Source organism: Scyliorhinus torazame, chromosome 18 (assembly GCF_047496885.1).
Source record: "Scyliorhinus torazame isolate Kashiwa2021f chromosome 18, sScyTor2.1, whole genome shotgun sequence".
Taxonomy (NCBI): Eukaryota; Metazoa; Chordata; class Chondrichthyes; order Carcharhiniformes; family Scyliorhinidae; genus Scyliorhinus; species Scyliorhinus torazame.
In genome coordinates, this window is record NC_092724.1 from 71,512,779 (window position 1) to 71,529,218 (window position 16,440).

The window sequence follows — 16,440 nt, forward strand, 5'->3', positions numbered from 1 at the left end:
GGGGGGAAAGATGAGTTTTATGTTATTAATCCTGCGATGCGGTAACTTTTCTCTCTTCCACAGGTGGTGGTGGAGGGAGGAAAGGAGGTGGAGGAGATGGGGCGTTGGCCATTGGGGGCGGGGCAAAGGGGGAAGCGCGGGCTTGGTTCCCGCGCTATGATAATCATGGCGGGAATAGGGAAGCAGGAAGGAGGGGGCGTCGCGCGGTGCGAGCCAAGGTCACGGGGGGAAGCCGAGGTCGGCCAGAGTTTGCTGACTTCTGGGAGCAACATGGGGGGTGTAACTACGCTAGTGGGGGATCTAGCTGGGGGGGGGGGTGGGAGGGGGGAGTTACTGGGTTGCTGCTGCTGGGGAGAGGGGGGAGCCGGAATGGGGTGGGGTGGGGGGGGGGGGGCGCCGCCTGGGGGGGACACAGCTGCGTGGGAACCGGGTGAGGAGCTGGAAAAAGGGGATGGCTAATCGACAAGGGGGGGGGTAAAAAGCCCCCCAACCCGGTTGATCACGTGGAATGTGAGAGGGCTGAACGGGCCGATAAAGAGGGCACGAGTACTCGCACACCTTAAGAAACTTAAGGCAGACGTGGTTATGTTACAAGAGACGCACTTGAAACTTATAGACCAGGTTAGACTATGCAAAGGATGGGTGGGGCAGGTGTTTCATTCGGGGCGAGATGCGAAAAACAGGGGGGTGGCTATACTAGTGGGGAAGCGGGTTATGTTTGAGGCAAAGACCATAGTGGCGGATAGCGGGGGCAGATACGTGATGGTGAGTGGCAAATTACAGGGAGAGGCGGTGGTCTTGGTAAACGTATATGCCCCGAACTGGGATGATGCCAATTTTATGAGGCGCATGCTAGGACGCATCCCGGACCTAGAGGTGGGAAAGTTGGTAATGGGGGGAGATTTTAATATGGTGCTGGAGCCAGGGCTGGACAGGTCGAGATCCAGGACTGGAAGGAGGCCAGCTGCAGCCAAGGTGCTTAAAGATTTTATGGAGCAGATGGGAAGAGTAGACCCGTGGAGATTTAGCAGACCTAGGAGTAAGGAGTTTTCGTTTTTCTCCTATGGCCACAAAGTTTATTCGCGAATAGACTTTTTTGTCTTGGGAAGGGCGTTGATCCCGAAGGTGAGGGGGACGGAGTATACGGCTATAGCCATTTCGGATCACGCTCCACATTGGGTGGACTTGGAGATAGGGGAGGAAACAGAAGGGCGTCCACCCTGAAGAATGGACATGGGACTAATGGCAGATGAAGGGGTGTGTCTAAGGGTGAGGGGGTGCATTGAAAAGTACTTGGAACTCAATGATAACGGGGAGGTCCAGGTGGGAGTGGTCTGGGAGGCGCTGAAGGCAGTGGTTAGAGGGGAGCTGATAGCAATAAGGGCACATAAAGGAAAGCAGGAGAGTAGGGAACGGGAGCGGTTGCTGCAAGAACTTCTGAGGGTGGACAGGCAATATGCGGAGGCACCGGAGGAGGGACTGTACAGGGAAAGGCAAAGGTTACACGTAGAATTTGACTTGCTGACAACGGGTACTGCAGAAGCACAGTGGAGGAAGGCACAGGGTGTACAGTATGAGTATGGGGAGAAGGCGAGCAGGTTGCTGGCCCATCAATTGAGGAAAAGGGGAGCAGCGAGGGAAATAGGGGGAGTGAGGGATGAGGAAGGAGAGATAGAGCGGGGAGCGGAGAGAGTGAATGGAGTGTTCAAGGCATTCTATAAAAGATTATACGAAGCTCGGCCCCCGGATGGGAAGGAGAGAATGATGTGCTTCCTGGACCGGCTGGAATTTCCTAAGGTGGTGGAGCAGGAGAGGGTGGGACTGGGAGCACAGATCGAGATAGAGGAAGTAGTGAAAGGAATTAGGAGTATGCAGGCGGGGAAGGCTCCGGGACCGGATGGATTTCCAGTCGAATTTTATAGGAAATATGTGGACTTGCTTGCCCCGATACTGATGAGAACCTTTAATGAGGCGAAGGAAAGGGGACAACTGCCCCCGACTATGTCGGAGGCAACGATATCGCTTCTCCTATAGAAGGAAAAAGACCCGCTGCAATGCGGGTCCTATAGACCTATTTCCCTCCTAAATGTAGACGCTAAGTTTCTGGCCAAGGTAATGGCAATGAGGATAGAGGATTGTGTCCCGGGGGTAGTCCATGAGGACCAAACTGGGTTTGTGAAGGGAAGACAGCTGAATACGAATATACGGAGGCTGCTAGGGGTAATGATGATGCCCCCACCAGAGGGGGAAGCGGAGATAGTGGTGGCGATGGATGCCGAGAAAGCATTTGATAGAGTGGAGTGGGATTATTTGTGGGAGGTGTTGAGGAGATTTGGCTTTGGAGATGAGTATATTAGATGGGTACAGCTGCTGTATAGGGCCCCGATGGCGAGCGTGGTCACGAATGGACGGGGGTCTGCGTATTTTCGGCTCCATAGAGGGACGAGGCAGGGATGTCCTCTGCCCCCATTATTGTTTGCACTGGCGATTGAGCCCCTGGAAATAGCATTGAGGGGTTCCAGGAAGTGGAGGGGAGTATTCAGGGGAGGAGAGGAACACCGGGTATCTCTTTACGCGGACGATTTATTGGTGTATGTGGCGGACCCGGCGGAGGGGATGCCAGAGATAATGCGGATACTTGGGGAGTTTGGAGAATTTTCAGGATATAAGCTGAACATGGGGAAAAGTGAGCTGTTTGTGGTGCATCCAGGGGAGCAGAGCAGAGAAATAGAGGACTTACCGCTGAGGAAGGTAACAATGGACTTTCGCTACTTGGGGATCCAGATAGCCAAGAATTGGGGTACATTGCATAGGTTAAACTTAACGCGGTTGGTGGAACAGATGGAGGAGGACTTCAAGAGATGGGACATGGTATCCCTGTCACTGGCAGGGAGGGTACAAGCGGTTAAAATGGTGGTCCTCCCGAGATTCCTCTTTGTGTTTCAGTGCCTCCCGGTGGTGATCACGAAGGCTTTTATCAAAAGGATTGAGAAGAGTATCATGAGTTTTGTGTGGGCCGGGAAGACCCCGCGAGTGAGGAAGGGATTTTTGCAGCGTAGTAGGGATAGGGGGGGGCTGGCGCTACCAAGCCTGAGTGATTACTACTGGGCCGCCAACATCTCAATGGTATGTAAGTGGATGGGACAAGAGGAGGGAGCGGCGTGGAAGAGATTGGAGAAGGCGTCCTGTAGGGGGACCTGCCTACAAGCCATGGTGATGGCGCCGTTGCCGTTCTCACCGAAGAAATACACCACAAGCCCGGTGGTGGTGGCTACTCTGAAAATTTGGGGGCAATGGAGACGGCATAGGGGAAAGACGGGAGCCTCGGTGTGGTCCCCGATAAGAAATAACCACAGGTTTGCCCCGGGGAGAATGGATGGGGGATTTGGAACATGGCAAAGAGCAGGAGTAACACAATTGAGAGATCTGTTTGTAGATGGGACATTTGCAAGTCTGGGAGCGCTGGCCGAAAAATATGGGTTGCCCCAAGGGAATGCATTCCGATATATGCAACTGAGGGCTTTTGCGAGGCAACAGGTGAGGGAATTCCCGCAGCTCCCGACGCAGGAGGTGCAGGACAGAGTAATCTCAAAGACATGGGTGGGGGACGGTAAGGTATCAGACATATATAGGGAAATGAGGGACGAGGGGGAGATTATGGTAGATGAGCTGAAAGGGAAATGGGAAGAAAAGGAGATTGAGGAGGGGCTGTGGGCTGATGCCCTAAGTAGGGTAAACTCATCGTCCTCGTGTGCCAGGCTAAGCCTGATACAATTTAAGGTGTTACACAGGGCGCATATGACTGGAGCACGGCTCAGTAAATTTTTTGGAGTAGAGGATAGGTGTGCGAGATGCTCGAGAAGCCCAGCGAATCACACCCACATGTTCTGGTCATGTCACTACAGGGGTTTTGGGCGGGGGTGACAAAGGTGCTTTCGAAGGTGGTGAGGGTCCAGGTCGAGCCAAGCTGGGGGTTGGCTATATTCGGGGTTGCAGAAGAGCCGGGAGTGCAGGAGGCGAAAGAGGCTGATGTTTTGGCCTTTGCGTCCCTAGTAGCCCGGCGCAGGATACTGTTGATGTGGAAGGAAGCCAAGCCCCCGGGTGTGGAGACCTGGATAAATGACCTGGCAGGCTTTATAAAGCTGGAACGGATTAAGTTCGGCCTAAGGGGATCGGCTCAAGGGTTCACCAGGCGGTGGCAACCGTTCGTCGAATACCTCACAGAAAGATAGAGGGAATGGAAAAGAAGAAGACAGCAGCAGCAACCCAGGGGGGGGGGGGGGGGGGGGAGGAGGAACCAGAGGGATTCTCAGGGATGTTAATATATAAGTATATAAGTATAATATGTATAGGTTGTTGTTATAGATAATTGTATATTGGACGGTTAAAACATATTTTTGGAGAATATTTATTTGGGACAAGGCAGTTGCCATTTAGTTTTGTTTTTGTTTTTGTTTATATATTATTTATTTCTTGTTTATAAAACTGGCCATTGTTATTTATATTGTGATATTACTGTGTAAAGGATACACAATGTACTGTGATGGTTGGCCAAAAATTTTCAATAAAATATTTTTTTTTTCTAAAAAGAAAATTTGTACACAGGAAACTGGAGAAATCCAACCCAACCAATTACCGCCCCACCTGTGTTTCTTTTAATTAGTTCATGGGATGTGTGTGTCGATGACAGGTCCAGCATTTAGTGCCCATCCCTGAGGGCATTTAAGAGTCATCAACATTGCTGTAGATCTGGAGTCAGATGTAGGCCAGACCAGGTAAGGACAACAGATTTATTTCCCTAAAGTACATTAGTGAACCAGTTAGGTTTTTACGATAATACTAATAATTTGAATAATCTTTATTGGTGTCACAAGTAGGCTTACATTAACACTACAATGAAGTTACTGTGAAAATCCCCTAGTCGCCACACTACAGTGCCTGTTCGGGTACACTGAGGGAGAATTCAGAATGTCCAAATCACCTAACAGCACATCTTTGGAAGGAAACCAGAGCACCCGGAGGAAACCCACGCAGGCACGGGGAGAACAGGCAGACTCTGCGCAGACAGTGACCCAAGCCGGGAATCGAACCCGGGACCCTGGAGCTGTGAAGCAGCAGTGCCAACCACTGTGCTACTGTGCCGCCCTCGACAATAGTTTCATGGTCACCTTTAGACTTTTAATTCCAGATTTTTATTGAATTCAAATTTCACCATCTGCCATGGCCTGATTCAAACTCGCATCCCCACAGCATGAATCTGGATCTCTGGATGACTCGTCCAGCGACAATATCAGGAAGGCACTGCCTCTTGATCATCAGTAAAGTGATGGAGGGAGTCATTAGCAGTGCTGTCAAGCGGCACTTTATAGGATCATAGAAACCCTCCATTGCAGAAGAAGGCCATTTGGCCTATCAAGTCTGCACTGACCATTTGAAAGACCACCTTACACAGGCCCAATCCCTGCCCTATCCCTGTAACCCCACCTAACCTTTGGACACTTCGGGGAAATTTAGCATGGCCAATCCACCGAACCTGCACATCTTTGGACTGTGGGAGGAAACCGGAAGACCGGAAGGAAACCCACACAAACACGGAGAGAACGTGCAAACTTCACACAGACAGTCACGAAGGTCGGATTCAAATATGGGTCCCTGCTGCTCTGAGGCAGCAGTGCTAACCATTGTGCCACCGTGCCACCTTACTTAGCAATAATCTGCTCACTGATGCTCAGTTTGGGTTCTGCCAGAGTCACTGAGCTCCTGACCTCATTACAACCTTGGTTCAAACATGGACAAAGGTGCTGAATGCCAGAGGTGAGGTGAGAGTGATTGCCCTTGACATCAAGGCAGCATTTGACCAAGTGTGGCATCAAGGAGCCCTAGCTCAACTGGAGTCAATGAGAATCAGGGGGAAAACCATCCGCTGTTTGGAGTCATATCTGGCACAAAGGAAGATGGTTGTGGTGGTTGGAGGTCAACCATGTCAGACATCACTGCAGGAGTTCCTCAGGCCCAACTATCTTCATCTGCTTCATCAATGACCTTCCTTCCATCGTAATTTCAAATTGGGGTATGTTCGCTGATGATTGCACAATGTTCAATACCATTTGCAACTCCTCTTACACTGAAACAGTCCATGTCCCAATCTACCCTTTATCATCCATAGCATCCCTACAGTGCAGAAGGAGACCGTTTGGCCCATCGGGTCTTCACCGACCCTCTGAAAGAGCAACCCTGCCTAGGCCCACTGCCCCGCAGCCCCATAGTCCCACCTAACCTGCACATCTTTGAACATCTTAAACACCTTAATCAGATCACCCTTTCATCCTCTATCAGGAAATACAAGCCAAGTTCAGGCAAACTGTCCTCATAATTTAACCCTTTTATACCTGGTGCAGTTCTAGTGAATCCCCTCCAAGAACATTATAGGCTGCCCGGTGTGCAGTGCCCAGAGCGGAACATGGTACGCCATAGAATCCTTACAGTGCAGAAGGAGGCCATTTTGCCCATCGGGTCTGCACCAAAGCTCTGAAAGAGCACTCCACGTAGGCCCACTCTTCCAACCTATCCCCTCGACCATTCCTGGGCACTAAGGGGCAATTTAGCATGGTCAATCCACCAAACCTGCAAATCTTTGGACTGTGGGAGGAAACTGGAGCACCCGGAGGAAACCCAAGCAGACACAGGGATAAAGTGCAAACTCCACACAGATAGTCACCCGAGGTCGGAATTGAACCCGGGTCCCTGGCGCTGTGAGGCAGCAGTGCTAACCACTGTGCCACCGTACCACCATACAGGATGTGACTAACATCAGTCCTTGTTGGACATCCCCCTTCAGCGGGACAGTAACAACATCAGGTGAAGATTGCAGAATGTTTAGGGAAAGTTTGACTCTCTGTGTGCAAAGCTCAGGCTGGGTTAATCTGCTGGACGCAAGATTCAAAATGACAGGAAAACTGAACCTGACTGTAAAAATAACGAGGGTCTGTGTTGTGTTATGTAATTTGGAATAACGCAAGCTGGCACTTGAGGCAGTTTTGAGTAAAAGATGCTCCAGACTTTGAAGTGAGTTCAATGTGTTTTATTGAACTATTAGCACAGTTCTCAATGAGTTTCACTCACTGCTAATCTAAGTGTAGTAACTCAGTCTAACTGAACCAGCCTTGCTCTAAGTCACGTGCTGGGGTGTGATGCTGAGGATACTCCCTGTCTCACTCTGCAGATGTTGGTCTGTGAAAGAGGTGGGGTGTGAGTGCCTCATCCCTTTTATAGTGAGATACACCCCTGAGTGTCCTGACTGCTCATTGATCGTGTCCTATTCTATGTGTTCATTAGCTGCATGTTTGCATATCATGACATCACCCCTTTTCTTTATGTTTTGTTGGCGTATGTGAATGTATTTACCTGTGAATGAGTCTGTCAAACGTGACTGACGGAGGACAGCAGAACAGAGCAAAAAAAATAGACGTTCACAAGTCCAGTCTCTGAGGCTTGCGTCGGATCCTGGTCGACCGCCGGAGAGGTGGCGGAGGGGATGACGGTGCCTTGACAGGCGGGATGGAAGCCTGACTGGTGGCCTCATGGTGTGAGGTATCAGGAGGTGGCAATTCAACATATGGAAATGGAGGAGAAAGTGGTTTCGGGCAGGCAACTTTGCGCAATGCCCGTCGATTCCTTCGCACGATGGAGCCATCAGCCATACGTACAACATGAGCGGGGCGTGACCTGTCGAACAACGACAGCCGGAGCAGACCACCCACCATCCGGTATCTTGATCCTGACAGTGTCTGCCGGGGATAGCATGGTCAGATCGGTGGCATGGGCATCATAGCCCTGCTTTTGACGGTCTCTTAGCTGCTGCATCTTCTGCAGCACTGGGAGGTGATCCAGGTTGGGCAGGTGTATGGCTGGAAGCATTGTGCACAGGTCCCTGTTCATCAGGAGTTGAGCCAGCGACATGCCAGTGGACAATGGAGTCGCCCTGTTCGCGAGCAGTGCAAGGTATATGTCGGAATCAGAGTCCGCGGCCTTGCAGATGAGCTGTTTCACAATGTGCACCCCTTTCTCGACTTTTCCATTGGACTGCGGATAGTGCGGACTGGAGGTGACATGCTGGAAATTGTACGACCTGGCAAACGTGGACCATTCTCGACTGTTAAAGCACGGGCCATTGTCGCTCATGTCGGTGATTGGGATGCCATGCCTTGAGAACGTCTCCTTACAGGCTTTGATGACGGTCGGAGACGTGAGGTCCGGGAGCTTCAGCACCTCAGGGTAATTCGAGAAATAGTCGATGATCAATACGTAGTCACGACCATTCGCATGAAAGAGGTCGATGCCAACCTTGGACCACAGAGAGGTCACTATGTCATGCTGTTGGAGCGTCTCCTTGCTCTGCGCTGGCTGGAACCGCTGACAGGGAGCACAGTTCAGGACCATGTTCGTGATGTCCTGGCTGATGCCGGGCCAGTAGACAGCCTGCCTGCTCTGCGTCTGCACTTCTCGACGCCCAGGTGTACCTCATGAATCTGGCGCAGCACCAAGCTCTGGAGACTGAGCGGAATGACAATCCTGTCCAGCTTGAGGAGGATACCATCAATCACCGTCAGGTCGTCCTTCACATTGTAAAATTTTGGGCACTGCCCTTTCTGCCAGCCATTGGTGAGGTTGTGGATGACACGCTGCAAGAGGGGGTCTATGGCTGTCTCATCACGTATGAGAACCACCTTCTCATCTGTCGCCGGGAGAGTGCTAGCACACAGCTGCACCTGCGATTCGATGTGCTGGATGATCTCCGGTGGCTCACTGGGCGAGGTGACGGAGCGGGACAATGCATCAGCGATGATGAGCTCCTTGTCAGGTGTGTACACCAAGTTGAAGTCATACCTCCTAAGTTCAAGCAGGATTCTCTGCAACCGAGGCGTCATGTCGTTCAGGTCCTTGTGGATGATGTGGACCCGAGCGAGGCCTATGATCCGTCTCGACAGTGAATGTCGGCAGGCTGTAGACATAATCATGAAATTTGAGGATGCCGGTGAGAAGACCCAAGAACTCCATCTCAATCTGTGCATATCTGGTTTCAGTCGGTGTCATCGCCCTTGATGCATAGGCTACTGGTGCCCAGGATGATGTGTCATCTCGTTGAAGCAACACCGCACCGATGCCATCCTGACTCGCATCTGTGGATATCTTTGTCTCCCGGTCCGGGTCGAAGAATGCCAGGACTGGTGGAGTGGTGAGCGTGGCTTTCAGCTCCAGACACTCTGTCTGGTGTGCCGCCTTCCACTCAAAGGCAGTTGACTTTTTCACCAGGTTGAGTAGGGCCGTGGTGTGTGTGGCCATGTTTGGAATGAACTTGCCCAGAAAATTGACCATACTCAAGAAGAGCAGCACCGCCTTTTTGTCCTCAGGGACCTTCATCGCCTCGATGGCCTTGATTTTGTCCGGGCGCACACCATGCTGTGAGATCTGGTCGCCTAGGAACTTGAGCGTCGATGTGCCAAAACAACATTTGGACCTGTTTAACTTTAGGCTGTTCGCATGTACACGGCGGCTCACATACCTTCTGGAGACGGGACACATGTTCTTCAGGGGTCGTGGACCATATGATGATGTCGTCCACTTACACACGAACCCCTTCAATGCCTTCCATCATCTGCTCCATGATGCGATGGAATATCTCCGATGCCGAGTTGATGCCAAATGGCATGCGATTGTAGCAGTATCTGCCAAAAGGCGTGTTGAAGGTGCAGAGCCTTCTGCAGTACTCTTCCAGCTGGATTTGCCAAAATCCCTGTGATGCATCCAATTTGGGGAAGAAGCGCGCGTAATGCCACCTCACTTGTGAGTTCCTTCCGCTTCGGGATGGGGTAGTGTTCCCGCATGATATTCTTATTGAGATCCTTGGGATCAATGCATATGCGCATGAACCCCAAAGGCTTCTTTACGCACACCATCGAGCTGACCCAGTCAGTCGGTTCGGTGACCTTGGATATGATGCCTTTTTGCTGAAGATCCTTGAGATCTGCCTTCAGGCGCTCTCTCAGTGGAGCATGGACTCATCGTGGTGCGTGGACCACTGGCTTGGCATCAGGTCGTAGCAGAATCTTGTATCGATACAGCATCTGCCCATCCCGTTGAACACATCTGGATACAGGGCGAGGATGTCGTCGATGCCGGCCTGAAGATCCACATGGGAGGATGTTGTGGTGTAAACCCTTTGAACGAGGTTCAGCTGCTTGCAGGCGAGCACACCTAGTAGGGATGCCCTGTCCGGCTTAACAATTTCAAAGCGTAACCATGCTTGTGTGTGTCGGTTGGATACATGCAGATGGCAGGATCCCAGTGCCGTGGTGGCATTCCCGTTGTAATCCAGGAGCTTGCAGGCAGCTGGAAGGATCGTGGGTGGCTTCTTAATGCGTCTGAAGTCTGCCTGTGAGAGGAGGTTGGCAGAGCACCTGTGTCCAGCTTGAACTGGATGGGGCAGTGGTTGACCTTCATCACTGCTCTCCATTCGTCCTCGGAAACCACAGCTAGGACTGACTGGACTTGCGATGAGTCTGGTGTGGCATATTCACACGTTGTAATAATGCCCAAACGGTAGGCGTTGTCCATTCATCATCTGGATCCGTTGCACCGCCGGGATCAGAATCCTGTAGGCGTTGTTGCACACTCCGGATGCGCCGTCGGCGGAATTGGGAGCGCTGGCTCCTGACTGGCGGTGCAGATCTGCACAGTGCTGCATAGTGGCCTGGCTTCCCGCAGTTTAAACAGCGTCTGCCTCTTGCAGGGCAGTGTTTCTTTAAATGGGCGATGGCACAATTCGAACACATCATGACGTCGGCGTCCTGACGCTCCGTGCGTTGTTGCACATGCGCAGTGCGGTTCTCAGACGTCTGCACCTGCGCAGTGCGGGTTTCGGCCGCTTCGTTATCCCGTTTGCATCGTGCATCCGTCGGGCCCCGGGAAGAACGAGCGTCAATGTTGAGGCGCTGCATCCGGGAGATGGCCTGCACACTCTCCCCCTCGTGGGAGGCTAGTTTTTCACATTCTGCCGTTTTGTACTGGGAATAGCGATTTTTAGCGCGCTCATACACTGTGCATGTTTCAATCGCGACTGGCAGGGTCATATGCGTGATCTTCAGTAACTGCTCTCCCTGAGGATCAGAGTGAACTCCAAAAACGATTTGGTCTCTGATCATGGAGTCAATGATATCACCGATGTTGCAGGATTGCGCTAGCAGTCTAAGGTTAGTTAAATATGAGTTGAAGGATTCGTCTTTACCTTGCAACCGCTGCTTTAATATGTAGCGTTCAAAGATTTTGTTGGTGTCCAGCTCACAGTGGCTGTCAAACTTGTCCAGGATGGTCTGAAACTTTGTCTTGTCCTGGTCTTCAGCGAAGTGAAAGCAGTTGAATATTTTCAAGGCGTGATCACCCGCTGTGGTGAGGAAAAGAGCTATCTTCCGTGCATCAGATGCACCATTGAGGTCTGATGCTTCGACTTAAAGCTGAAATTTCTGCTTGAATGTCCGCCAGTTGGCACTGAGATTGCCGGAGGTCCTGAGCTGGTGAGGAGCCTGAATCTTTTCCATTGTGCCGGTATACATTCGCTGGTCATCACGGATCTTGCTGAGTTGAACTAACTAGATTGAACAGACTCCTGGTATCATGTTGTGTTATGTAATTTGGAATAACACAAGCTGCCACTTGATGCAGTTTTGAGTAAAAGATGCTCCAGACTTTGAAGTGAGTTCAATGTGTTTTATTGAACTATTAGCACAATTCTCAATGAGTTCGACTCTCTGCTAATCTAAATGTAGTAACTCAGTCCAACTGAACCAGCCTTGCTTTAAGCCACGTGCTGGGGTGTGATGCTGAGGATACTCCCTGTCTCACTCTGTAGATGTTGGGCTGTGAAAGAGGCGGGGTGTGAGTGCCTCATCCCTTTTATAGTGAGATACCACCCCTGAGTGTCCTGACTGCTCATTGATCGTGTCCTATTCTGTGTTCATTAGCTGCATGTTTGCATATCATGACAGTCTGGATAAGAGATAAAGTTTCCTTTTATAAGAAACAACTTTAGCCAGTGTTGCTGGAGTTGGATTCCTGGAGCAGGTTCAAGCAATGATGCCCAGATTCCCATCAATGCACAGTTATTTCTCATGATGTAATTGGACAGTTGTGAACACAATGTACTGTAGGGTAGCACGCAGACCATCTCTCCTGGGGATATATCTCTCGTTTCTCTCTCCCCTTTGGAGAAGTTTCACAAATATTACGAAAAGTCTTGAGTACAGTTTTCAAGTGTACTGACCTGTTTCCCAATATCCTCTGAGTAAACAACAATATTTCATTACTAAGTTACTGCCTTTAGTTTAAGACCTATTGCAAAACAGTGTCAACCACCCTCCACGTCTCCGAGAAAGAGACAGTTCTCCTTTCAAAGTGACTCCCCACATCATGACGTGCTCAGAATGGTTCGGCTTTCCAGGCTAGGTCAGAAAAACAAGGAAAGGCCCTTAAATTCATGGGCGTTGCGCTCAAGTGTAAATGTGTCAGTGCAGGGGCGTCATGTGGCACAGTGGTTAGCACTGCTGCCTATGGCGCTGAGGACCTGGGTCCGAATCCCGGCCCTGGGTCACTGTCCGTGTGGAGTTTGCACATTCTCCCAATGTCTGCATGGGTTTCACACCCACAACCAAAAGAAATGCAGGTTAGGTGGATTGGCCACGCTAAATTGCCCCTTAATTGGAAAAAAAATAATTGGGTGCTCGAAATTTATTTTAAAAAAATAAAAAATAAAAATGTGTCAGTGCAGAAACTTACAAACTGTCCAGATAGAGACCCTATCCCAAATCCTGGGGGAGGCAATTGCCACCCTCCCCCACTTGTGTGACGTTTCCTGAGTCCTTGCTTCTCGACAGGCGGTTCCCTCCTACTCTGGGACTCAAACAAGCTGAAGAAAAGCACTTTCTTTGGAGTCTAAAATGGAGGACTGGAGTTCTCACACAGCCTCACATGAACTCGGCAAGTTTCAATTATTGACGTGAATTCCACTTTTGAAGGTTGATGAGGAGAAATTTCCTCAGTTATGGGACAACACCTTCAACTGGAATTTAAACGGCCAGACTAAATGGGACAGAAGCCCAGTGGAACAGAGATTCCATCTTCTGGGTTCACAGAGGTGAATAATAATTAGTTTAGGAGTTATGTTTAAAACATATTCCTGCCTTTTCATCACATGTTCAATTGGTAGGTGGTTTAATGATTTGTATCAATGTAGTGTCCAGTTTTATTACTATTTGATCTTTCTGTTGTGGTTTTGTTACAACTGAGGGGCTTGCTGGACCATTCCAAAGGGCAGTTAAGAGTCAACCACATTGTTGTGGGTCTGAAGTCACATATAGGCCAGACCAGGTAAGGGCAGCAGATTTCCTTCCCTAAAGGACATTAGCAAATCAGATGGGGCTTTTTTTAAATGACAATCCAGTAGCTTTATGATCATCAACAATGAGAATAGCTTCCAGTTTTCTTAATTAAATGTAATTGCCCCCAACTGTTAAATTGGGTTTTGAACTCACCGGGAGCGTTAGACCAGGTCTCCACATTGTTACCACTGTGCCCTTACAGCTTAATACTGGTTTGGCTGACAGATGGACTCCTTGCAGTGAAGTGGATAGTTTTACGGAGGCCTAGTCAGCTCTCAACAGTGGCGGAGGGACTGGACCAGGTGCCATAACATTTTTAGGTCTTAATGCGCTGCGGAAAGATCGATTTGTTCCAGGAGTGACAACATAAGACCATAAAACCATAAAAAATAGGAGCAGAATTAGGCCACTCGGCCCATCGAGTCTGCTCCGCCATTCAATCATGGCTGATATTTTCTCATCCCCATTCTCCTGCCTTCTCCACATGAAATGAAATGAAAATGAAAATTGCTTATTGTCACAAGTAGGCTTCAAATGAAGTTACTGTGAAAAGCCCCTAGTCGCCACATTCCGGCGCCTGTTCGGGGAGGCTGTTACGGGAACCCCTGATCACATAAGAAATAGGGCTTAGTTATTTTACAAACATACTTTATTAAAACAAAAGAAAAGAAAACAATATTTAAACTTTTACTTCAGCTCGAACACTCACAGATTACATGCAGTTTCTTTTTTTAATATACTTTTATTCAAGGCTTCCAGGTCTCCCACCTTTTCCAGCAGCCGCGTTTGCCGATCCTGTAAAATGTCAATTTGCAGTGCCATCCCAGTGGACTGCTCCTCTTGCTCCATCGCCTGCTCCTGTAGCTTTAGGATCGACTGTCCCTGGGCCGTCACTGTCACCTCCATCTGGTCGACAGCTTCCTTAATCGAGGCAACCACCTTGGTCAGGTCCTCCGCACACTCCTTATGGTGCCGGGCGAACTTCTCATCCAGGTATGTAACCAAGCGATCCATCGACCATTGAGCCAGCTGGGCTGGACCTGGCTTCTCTGTCATTGCAGCCACCAAGCTCAGATCCTCACTTCCAACCAGCTTTTGATTCCTTCTTTTGCGATTACTTTTTGAGCGTAGTTCCATAGGGGTCACCTTCTCCTCCTCTCACTTTTATCCACTTATGTTAGAAACAATTTCCGCGAAAATCCAGCTTAAAAGCCATTTTTAAAAACACCAAGAGCAGGAGCTGCTAAATGTGCGACCGTTCACAGCATAGTCGCCACCGGAAGTCTCTCTTGGTCTTGACTAACAGTCTGACATGATTTCTGACAATTGAATTTCAGTCTTCCTATCGGCACTCTTCAAGGAGTGATAATATAAGAAATAGTGCATGGTTATTTCATAAAACAAACTTCATTACAATGAAAGAAAAGAAAACAATATTTAAATTTTTACTTCAGCTCTAACACTCACAGATTACATGCAGTTCCTTAACCTTAATGCCCCAGTTCCCATTAAACAACACTTTACATGAACATGCAGCTCTTGTTTCGGGGCTGGTTTAGCACAGGGCTAAATAGCTGGCTTTTAAAGCAGACCAAGTAGGCCAAGCAGCGCGGGTTCAATTCCTGTACCAGCCTCCCCAAACAGGTGCTGGAATGTGGCGACTAGGGGCTTTTCACAGTAACTTCATTTGAAGCCTACTTGTGACAATAAGCGATTTTCATTTCATTCATTTCACTTACACAAACAGACAAAGGAAATACTTGCATTTAATGAAGCAATTTTTCTTCTTTTTTGGGACATTTGTTCAGAACACTTTTCCAAAGCCTGCCCCGGTGGCAACTTTCATGACCTCTCTAGTCGATTTCCACAACATTCTTCCTTAACTATTCAGAACAGCATTCTTTCTCTCTCTCTCTCCGTAAGCTCTGCTCAGCTCCTCAAACAAAGATTCTCTTGGGCTTGCATGCCAGAATCCAGCAGCGTTATCTTGGCTGATACAAAAGAACAGAGCCATGCTATTCATATGCAACTAACCTTCCATTGATGGACAAATAGGTCATCAGATTCTGTGACGGGATCACAGTTAGTCACACAAGGTTGTCCCGAATGACAATGGACCCTGAGTGGATCATTCCGGCTGAACCGGTGCATCTTGTGTATTCCCACTAATGAGGTTAAGTCTGAATGGGACAAGGTAACACAAGCTGTGGGTGTATCCCTCTGACTCTGCTGCTAGCAGTCTTTTCCCTCAGTCTGTTAAACCCCTAAATTATCTGCTACATTTTAGGCCCCATTTCTGGACCCAAGTTCCTAATATCTCCCTATCATGACAATAGTTTGGTGGATCAATAAACAAAAAGTTACATTTATATAGTACCCATCGCAATATCCCCAAAAATGTTTTTGTTTAGTTAAGTTGAATGTATTACGATCCTGGACCAGACACCAACCTGTGCTAGGATACTGGACAGAAACCGCAATATTTTTAAAATTTTTACAGCTGTGAGAAAAGGATACTTTGCTCCAGGAGTGGCTCCACACACAAATAGGGATATGGTATATCAGTATTAAACTAACTTTAACATCGTAAAAGAAATAGCTTAGAATTGCCAGTTCAACAAAGTTTAACAGTACAATGGAACATTTTAACTCCAAACAGCTATCTTCTTTATCTCCAATCAAGCAAAACCCATCTCAGGTCAAACCCCACTTTTAAATACAGTCAGCAGACCCAGGGATACTTGCTGAATAGAGATGGTTTGGCGAGAGAGAGAGATCCTTCAGGAAACAACCTGCAGGTTCTTCCCAGTGTCGACCCACAGCTTTTTCCAGAAGATGTTGTTTTGTTCACAGCAAAATGTAAACTCACTGACTCAGTGATAGAGACCTGGTACAAACGCAGCTCCTCCCATTAGTTACATCATCCTTATCCCACTCAAATCCCATGACCTGACTATTCACATTTAACTACAATGTCTCTAATTATCTACTCCCCAGAAAAAAAAACATT

The 16,440-nt window shown here is 49.0% G+C and overlaps 1 protein-coding gene across 2 annotated transcripts in view; it reads right to left on the reverse strand.

Annotated features, from left to right (window-relative positions):
• The window catches only part of LOC140395293 (disintegrin and metalloproteinase domain-containing protein 10), a 209,515-nt gene that overhangs the window by 179,931 nt on the left and 13,144 nt on the right, over positions 1-16,440 (reverse strand). The gene's annotated exons all lie outside the window — the stretch shown is intronic.